The sequence below is a fragment of the Perca fluviatilis genome, chromosome 3, assembly GCF_010015445.1.
Source record: "Perca fluviatilis chromosome 3, GENO_Pfluv_1.0, whole genome shotgun sequence".
NCBI classification, from domain to species: Eukaryota; Metazoa; Chordata; class Actinopteri; order Perciformes; family Percidae; genus Perca; species Perca fluviatilis.
This window is the reverse complement of record NC_053114.1, coordinates 12,499,516-12,509,609: the sequence shown is the minus strand read 5'-3', so window position 1 is coordinate 12,509,609 and position 10,094 is coordinate 12,499,516.

Sequence of the window (10,094 nt, the reverse complement as noted above, 5' to 3'; positions counted from 1 at the left end):
GACAAAATGCTAACAAATGCTGATTATCCTCTCAGCAAATATCTCCAGATGTCTTAAGATAACGCGGCTCCAGTGTCAATGCAAACGCCAACCCACAGAAAGAGATGCAGGTTGTGGTGGTGGACCAGCAGCCTCAGGCTCTTTCTATATTTCCTTTCACACTTTACTTTTAAATTTGTGACTGGGCATCTACTTCAGCCTGCTAAATGGGCAAATGGGAGAATATTGTCAATCAGCAAGTTTCTTTTTTTCAGTCAAAAGTGTCTGTATGCCAACTCGCTGAACTCTGTTTAGTGGTTTATGATGCCTTTCCATAATTTCTATTTGATGAATGGCTATATATATAAATATATAATATATTTATTTTGTAATCAATTTTACTTAAATAAAATACTATGGATTAGAAACACATTTGATTTTTCACTAAACCTTAAACAGAAGAGAGACAATTCAGCTATTGTAATTTACTGCACCAGGCCGACCCTTCAAACCCCCTCTACCATCCATCATCCTGCCTAATGTACGATCTCTCCAGAACAAAGTTGACATAGTCCATGCAAAATGCTTGGTGGAGAGGTCCTACAAGGAGGCTGGGACGGAAACCAGTCATCCCCCAGTCATCTCCAGTTCCTCCTTTTTCACACTGCTTCCACCAGAACACAGATGCAGGTCGTTGGCCTGAAGACAGTAGCAGTTTTGTGCCTTCTGCCATATCATCGTTAAATGAAGCTGCACCTCGCTGATTATTTGTTATTTATATGATGTTTATGCTGTGGGGAACTGTGCATTATATATATATATATATATATATATATATATATATATATATATATATATATATATATATATATATATATTACCTATATATTATATTATAATATATTATAATATTATATATATATTATAGGTTATTTAGGGGTGAAGGTGTCAATGTTTTCTGTATGTGTAGTATGTATGTATATGTTTGTGAAGTCACAAGTACAGCTTAAGGTTGATTTATGATTTTGGTCCCACTAGGGTGATAGCCAGACGCAAGTTCCTGTCCTGGAGCAAACTATATGGTAATGCCTATCAGCTGTTCCAGCCATATGTGGTAGCAATTAATGTTTCGTCTAAATGTTATCCTTCTGTGTTGCTTATGCCACAGCACACCATGCGCTACTTTTATAGGATGTTCTTCAACCTGTAGTTTCTTTAAAGTTTCTTTGTATGTTTCACTTTACCACTGACGTGACTACTAATGAGCTGCTGTGACTGTAGAGCTCCGGGAAAATACTGCATTGGAAATTCCCTCATCCCGCATTAACTGTGCTATAGGAGTTCTGTGTGTCCTTGCAAAGTAGGCTTATATTTTACTCTTTTTATTAATGTGCTAATAATTCATTGCATGACACGGTAACTTTGTGACTGTCCACTAATGTGTTTTGTTTGTTTTCTCAAAGGGGGACCAGTCCAGTCATTGTTTTCTACGGTTATTTTACCATTTTGTTTCTTTTGTTTATTTGCCTCGGTCGATGCATTTCTGTGCTTGCTTTTACAAGTGATCTGCTGAGAGATATTGTTGATGGTGGTTTTAACACAGGTTGTTCTCCTCTCTCTCTATATCCACAGCCTGAACCTGAACAAGGCTGGATCTGTGTCGACACACTACCTCCTTGTGGTGAGACTTCACCGGGTGACACAGTAGCGATGTGTATGTAGCCTATTTTGTAGTGATTTTCATGATATTTTGTAGTGACTTGCATGATATTTAGTAGTGAATCTTGCATGATATGCCGTAGTGAATCTTGCATGATATGCCGTAGCAAATTGTGTAGAAATAAGTGTGTCTCTGGATTTCCACTGAATGCAGAACGTCTGCAGACCGGCTCCGCTGCATATCGGCTCCGTGCTCCACCGTCAGGTCCGGATTTAATTAAATAATGAGTTAACGCGTTATTATCGGCTTTTATTTTGGAAAAGTCTGTGCTGACTGCTGCCGCACTTACAGGAACCGGAAAAGAAAAGAATTGGCAGATAAACAAACCAACAAACATGGAGAAGGGTATGGAACCTTTACATGGCCATTTTGATTTTAAAGGTCCCATGACAGTTGACTCCACCTCCTACATATTCAGTCATATTTGATAATTTGGACTTTTACATGCACACACACCATCAGTCCACCCTCCGCAGTAACTCATCCATACACCGGGTACACCACATAGCTGCGCAAGACCGGATCCCCACACACCACCTGGACAATGACAGACCGCTGACAGACCACTACGACCTAGGTACGTCTCTTCCTGGGCTGGAGACACAAATGCATATAAGGAAAGAGCCGAATCCTGACACAGTACCTGGCTGTTTTTAAGCCATTTTCTAAGGTGCTGGTACATCACATGCTACACGAGTACTCAGAAGAAATGGCAAAACCTTCCACTGATGTAAGAGCTAAAAGCAATATTCCAACAATGCCTGTATGTACCACTAACATTCCGTGTATTAAAATATAATGTTTCATAACTTTTCTTCCAATTACAGTACCCATTGGAACTCATTTAAAAAATGAAAACAAAAGCACAGAGTTGATAAATGTTCTTCGCCACATATAGAACAAGTAAGCATGAAGCAGTTGGCCGTAAGCTAGAGGGCCTTACATTAGACCCCCCAACCTCCAAACCAAACACCTACTTTTGAGAGGTCTGACCATGCTCAACAAGAATGTTAACATCGAAAACGTTGGGGTGCACCAAGCCTAATGAATAGAATATGTAATATGTTTCATTCTAAGGCCCTCTAGCTCGCAGCCCATTGGGCACCACCATCCTTTCCTGTTTACATATGACCTTTTGTAGTGTTTGTAAGACTAATATTTCTGTCCTTTTTGTACACAGTAATATTTGTCCTTTTCGTGTAATTTATGTAGGTATGTCCCAAAAGGCCCTGAAGGATTGTCCACAATGTTAGTCGGAGGTGACCGCCTCACTGAGGCCAATTGCCGAAATCTACAGTGGGCCTTTGCTGACGGGGTCATCAAGGAGGACAGACTGGAAAGGATGGTGTTTAAGGCAACGTTGTGCGACAAGGGGGTTATTTTCAAAGTGTCTTTGCAGACAATGTGTTTGCATGTATTAGTGGACAATATAAGCTCTCAATAAAGTTGTGTTCTTTTTTTTATTTAATTGTACTTCTTTTAACACATTTTCACAGAAAAATGGACACAAGATTGTTCTATGGTTGTAAAAAGCAGGATCCACCCATCTGACAGTGAGGACAGTGAGATAGTCAGCAGTGACAGTGAGGAGGAGTGGAATAGAGAAAAAGGTTTGAGTAGAAGTGAAAACTAACTTCTGAAGTTCTGACAGTAGCTAGGTTGTTCAAATGATAGGTTCATACAATAGACAGCATACAAAATAGGAGTCAAATAAGAAGTTGTAGTTATTCTTGTTGTGTTTTCGTTGGCATTGGAAACTTACTTTTCATATATTTTTATAGACACTCTGGATACCAGTGAGAATGAAGATGAAGACACATATGAAGATGACAGTCTGTCTGAAGATGACAGTAGCTCTTCCAAGACCCCTCGATGGAAAACGTGTCACACCACTGCTTCTCCAGTACACCCTGAATGGTTACACAGCCCTCCTTCAGCCAATGAAATTCTGTCTCCATACCAATATTTCAAAAGTCTTCTCTCTGACGACCTCTTTAAGCTTATTGTTAATGAGTCAAACCTGTACGGCATCCAGTGCAATCCTGCCAAGCTGCTCAACCTTACTGTTCAAGAACTTGAACAGTTCTTTGGCTCTGTGCTCCACATGTTGTTCAATCTTCCAGCCACCCGAATGTTTTCGAGCCTAAGTAGCCGCGTTGGACATGTTGCTGATGTGATGCCTCTTGCACGATGGTAGGCAGTCAAAAGCTCACCAAGCTGAAACAACTTCCTATGCGTGAGACGTTGTCTGTGGATGAACAAATGGTAACATTTAAGGGTAAGAGCAGAATCAAGCAGTACCTACCCAGTAAACCAAGAAAATGGGGTTACAAAATACTGGTCCTTACTGGATCCGATGGTGTTCAACACAATTTTGAAGTGTATATTGGGAGAGCTGTCCATCCACCTGAGCTTCCAGATATAGGGGCAAGTGGGAATGTAGTACTGCGCCTGGCAGAACCAGTAACGAAGAACAGGAATTTCAAGCTGTTCTTTGATAACTGGTTTAGCTCAGTCCCACTGATGCTCGTGTTGTCCCAGCAAGGCATCCTCTGTTTGGGTACGGTGCACTGTAATCTCTTGCCAGGAAGTTCCATGATGTCAGATGCTGATCTGAAAAAATCTGGCCATGGGTCCTTTCAGGAAAGATACGCCAATGTTCAAAATACCCAGCTGCACGCAGTGAAATGGTATGACAACAGGCGAGTCACCCTCCTCAGTAGCTATGTAGGTGCTCACCCTGTATCTCATGTTGACAGATGGGACAGAGGCCAAAAGAAAACCATCAAGGTCCCATGCCCTGCTGCAGTAGCCACATACAATCAACACATGGGAGGTGTCGACTTGTTGGATTCACTGATAGCTTTGTATCGCACAAACATCAGGTCAAAGAAATGGTACCATCGCCTTGTCTTTCATTTCATAGATATGAGAGTGGTGACATGTTGGCTCATCTAGAGACGGGATTGTGCTGACAATGGAATGACGAGAAGTGACTTTACGCCTTCAAGTCCCAAATTGCACACAGCCTGTGAAAATCCAAAAAAGATGCCAGGAAGAGAGGGCAAACCAGTGGTGGGATCTCTCAACAGTATGAGGAGAAGAGGAGGAAGCAGGGACCCACGGCTCCCATCCCTAACCAGGATGTCCGCTTGGACAAGACCTCACACTGGCAAATAATGTGTGACAGGAAGGGAAGATGCAGGGTTCCTGGGTGCATAGGAACACCCAAACACCTCTGTTTCACAGCAGAGAAGAACTCCTTTTTGTAGTTTCACACGGAGTAAAATCTCATTACAAGAAGTACATGACATGGCACAACTCACTACATGATATAAACCTATGTCTGTATGAAATCCAAAATGTAAATGTGTTTCAGGTGATTTTCCCTTTCTGCTTAATGATTTGTTGACATTTACATTTTTTTTTTATGATTTTGTATTGCTCTCTGAGCATTGTTTTATTAAAGTGATGGTTCGGAGTAATTTCACCCTAGGGTCCTTTGCACCACGACCTCGAGCCAAACAACCCCCCAGAAGCTTTTTTCACCTGGGTCGAGTATTGGGAGAGTTAGCGTTATCAGCTGAATAGCTTAGTGCAGGCGCTAATGGATCCAAGAGTGTATCTCGTACATTACCCCACTAATAATGCCCGAAATGACACCAAACTTCTACACTAGTACAAACAGGTTATGTACTCATAAAACAATGGATTGGAAAGTTTGTAAGTACACCAGTTTATTTAAAAAAAACACTTGCCTGTTGGCTTCTGCTCTCTGCTGCTGCTGCTACCGGAAGTAAGACGAGTGCTTAGGGACGTCTACAAATTACAACACCGAAAAGACATACAACAAAAATATTTATTAATTTAACTTATTTTCTAAAAGTGCTGTAGTACAACTAGCAGGAGACGTTATAATTGAGGTAAGTTTGGAGACACTACCTTATTTAATCAAAATAATATTTATCAATAAAATGTCCCCAAATAAACCAAGAAATGATGTGGAATATTTTTTAGCATGTACCATCAAAATGTGTTAAATTATTCAACTTGTTAACAATGTTTTCCACAATTCTTTGGTGACGCTCAAAATCCAGTCAACATGAACATGTCTGGATACCCCATGAATTTCTGTTCTCAGTTGTGGGATGGGAAATACACTCTTGCCATCATGAAAAGCAGAGTCATTCCCAACAAGGGTAGGGTATAGCTTTGTGATTTTTGCATAGCTTTTAAACTTAATTCTCCAGTATTTAATATTTTTTTGTTGGAATTGTCAGGTGTGATGTGGTGTGAGAGGTTTCAAACAAACTAACGTGTGTGTGCCCCCATGGGATTGGGTGAGAGAGACTGACAGTAACACACACAAAGATTTGCAAGTTGAACATTGATTTAAATGATTGATGTACTTCTGTCACAGGTGCAGCAATGCAAAACAAGGACCCCATGCTACATATAATTCGTACAAGAACTTTTTCATGACGGACACAACAGCACTGTTCCTGTCAACTGCCATGGAGCATTTTGGGTTGCAGGATGTAACAGGTAAACATGGAGTGTTTTCAAATGAAATACTAACGAAATCCCCATTGGGAAGGGAGTTGAATATAACCCATCACTGCTGTTTGTAAAATACGCATATACTTCCATGTGACTTAGAAATCCCTGATTTGTTTGTTCCTGAGGACCTTGCTGCCGGATCAACTGAAATGAAGAGGGCCTGGTTGCATGAGAAAACATAAGAGGTTGTGGACAAATGCATCATGCTTGGCGATGTCCCAGCAGCTGTGAGCAGCATCCGTGAAGTTCCAGTGACATCTTCTCAAAAAAAGCAGTTTCCTTGTCGAGTGGAGGGATGTGGACAGTTAAAGAGTCAAGAGAAAACCACGAAAGGAAAAGCACAACATTGAGATTTCTTCTCCAACATTGCCCGAGGAAAACACACCCTCAAACCGTGACCACAAAAAAGAACACACCTTGGCACGGCTCAGCTTTGGGTTCTTTATCTTAGACATGCTGGATGCAGTAAAAGAGGGTGATGGTGAGAGAGTAATGAGGCTTTACAAGGTTACCTTGCTTTTTTACAAAGCCTATGGGCACAGCAAAGGTCCTTCAGCACTTTTCTACTCACACTGCAGGTGAATGCCTCTCTGAGTCCTTGCATGGCTCACAGTGTTACGTGGAACAGGTTTTGGAACAGCAAGGAAGGGAAGGGGAGAAACATCCCCCTAGATCTTCGCCTTGAACACATGAACAATTTCCTGAAGTCATTTCTGAAGGGTCTTGGACCAAACCTGTCTGAACAATCGGCGCACAGAGTCAGTCAGTCCATCGGAGTCCTGAAGGAAATAATGGACAAGGTGGATACTGAATTGGGTGTCAAAAGGCCAACTGGCACCCATCATGCAGAGCAGCAGAGTCTCTATGTTTTAACTCTGGTTGATGTTCTCAGGGAGGGACAACTTTTTACAGAGATACCTGGCAGACAATTCAATGCCTTCCCTGACTTTGATAAAAGACAGCTAGCCAGGATCAAATACAGAGAACTACGGCAATGGATGAGGATAAAAATGAAGGAATGGAGAAATATGCTAATCTAATTAACATTTACATTAGGTGGTTTTTGTTATAGGAAAATATCCTACGTGTGTATGATTCTCTCTCTCTCTCTCTCTGTACCCCTTGAATTACACAGGCCCTGACTATGTCTGACTATGAAACATGCCAATGAGCAGATTTTCTGCCCTATGTTCTTGGTCCACCCAACAATGTTTTCCTAGTTCTGCTTTAAGATGGCAGAACACTCTCCCAACTGCCTTTAGTGTTCTGCAGTAAATGATTGCAGGAGACATATTAGGGCCCTTCTCTCTCACTTCCCTGACGATCCAATCCAGGCAGTCCAGTGTATAAGCAGACACTCTAGTCAGTCCAAGCCTTATGTTGGTCCTGTTCGGGCTGACTGTGACTTGAGTAGCATTCTCCAAATTCAGCTGGTTCTTAATGATGGCTTTGGAATGTAGATCTGCTGTGGCGGTCAAGGCCAGAACAGGCGTACCTGAAAGACAAAGGCAAATGCATAAACATCTCAATAGGTGTGATGGGGGTGATCAATAGGGGTGATAGCAAGGTGGATGGTGTCTTTTATTTCAGTTCGGGAATAGGTCTTCACATGTAATTACAAACAGTTTAAGTTGAATCATTCAGGGAATCAGTATATCAAGAAATGAAGTACTAGCTTGTTAGGAACAGCTACTGAACTTTTAATGCATGTTTTACTGGAGATAACTCCTATCACTGTAAAAAAAAAAATCAAACATTCGGAGTAGTTAATCTAACTTGGCGTGAAGTCACTGTCAAAACACATTTTCATGTCACACTAACACAATAAACTCCTCTTGAAGCCTAAGCAATATGGGAATAACATATATTTATCAAAACAATGGGAACGACAAATTCATCATGTCAAAACATTTTCATAGTGATCAAGTTTTGATTTAAGTTCATTTCAATCAGGAGAGACTCTGTTGCAGATATGCAAACATTTATTACTAAGATATAACCAAGTAGGTACAAACAATTATTTGGAGATTAGTCTCCATTGTAAAGGGGTATCTATACAAATCTAATGTGTAGGAAAACCAAACACATCCCCCAATGGAAACTAGACACTGGTGGTCGTGAGAAGAATCCGAAGACGGAACATGAGCCGCCAGCCTGGAGAAGACCGAGACCACAGTCGAAAAGGCCTGGAGGTTGAAGGGGAGGAGGCGGGTTGCACTCGTCTGAAAACACAACTGACAGAAGCAGGAGAGAGAACAGATTTAAAACAAGGTAGACTGCTGTGATTGGTTAGAACATAAGTGCCGATTCTAATTGGTATACAGAACCGAAACACCCACTGCCCAGCTAATCAGTTAAAGAGAAAAGAGACAACGTAATAGGAGTCTACCTGACTGAATTTACGCTGAGCTACATTACTGCAAGCAGTTTGAGAATGGGTATGTAGGTTCTGTTATGTAGTGTGTGTGTGTGTGTGTGTGAGTGTTTACAGTGAGTGAGTGAGTGAGAGAGAGAGAGAAAGAGAGAGAGAGAGGGGGGCATGGTGTCAGGAGAGATCAGAACATGCTAAAGACAGTATTTTTGCAACAATTTCAGTCCATTGCATCCTCAACATCCTCATCAGCAGTCTCAGACAATTCCCTCCATAAGCATCTTCTGTTCTCTGGCATTAAAGGGATCAGCTTCTGGATGATGTCTGCCTTCTTTGTAAGGGACACTCCTTTGTCTTTCTCACGGAGGCAAGCTGGAATTTGTAAATCGTTCTTTTTTAAGTTCTTCTTCAGGAAGTCAAGTTTACAGTGCTCAGTATCGTCATGGGAGGTCTTGAAGAATAGATCCTTGGAGCCTCTCCTGGCCTGGATCTCAACCATCTCAGCCAATTTCGAAACAGTCCTGCGCTTACTCTGACTCTGGCCACCCTTCCAAGCAATGACATTTTTGTTCTCCAGTCTGATGATTTCAATGTTGGAACTGGAGTATTTGATGACTGACAAAATCCTCGAAGTAAAAAAGTTTCCCCCCAGGGCATCTTTTCATTCCAATTTCCACATGGTGAATGGAGTCAGTGCTCATAAAGGTATGGCCAGATTCAAAGAAATTGAGGGTAATTTCCTCCAGTGGTGTCATCTTACTATTTGCAAGAGTCACTAGGCTGGTCAATAGACTTTTGTTTTTGTTCTGGGCAGTGCAATTATCTGCCCAGATCACTGCATGTTTTATGTCAAGCTCTGTGTGGTGCGTCAGTGCTGTAATGAAAGCCAATGTAATTTCGTAGCATTGCACCCAGCAATACACTCATGTCACACAACAGACCGTGTCTGTTTCTTCTTGATCATCTGCTTTGACTGCAGGCCCACTGTTGCGAATGTTTCGTGATATGCCACCAGCCTTTTGGAAAATATTGCGGGCTTGTGGTTGTGGGGAGTGGTGGCCTAAAAGTTAAAGAAGCAAGCTTGGCCCTTAACCCCAGCCGCTCCAGTGGAGCTGCGACTGTGGTTGTACTGGGAAGCTTCCAGGTATGAATGCGTAACTGTGTGAATGTGATAGGTCGTCATTGCAAATGAGAATTTGTTGTCAATCGACAACCTTACCTGGATAATTAAAGGTTATTTTTGAATGATAATTGTATAACTGAAATTTTCCAGTCTGGGTTTAAGTCAGCCCACAGCACTGAGACAGCTCTGCTGAGGGTTTTCAACGACATTTTTTTGGCTTCAGACTCTGGTGATACTGTTGCTCGGCCTCGTTCGATACAGTCGACCACCAAATCTTATTGTTTCGACTGGAGAACTGTGTGGGCAGTAAGGGGTTGGCCTTAGCCTGGATTAGGTCCTAT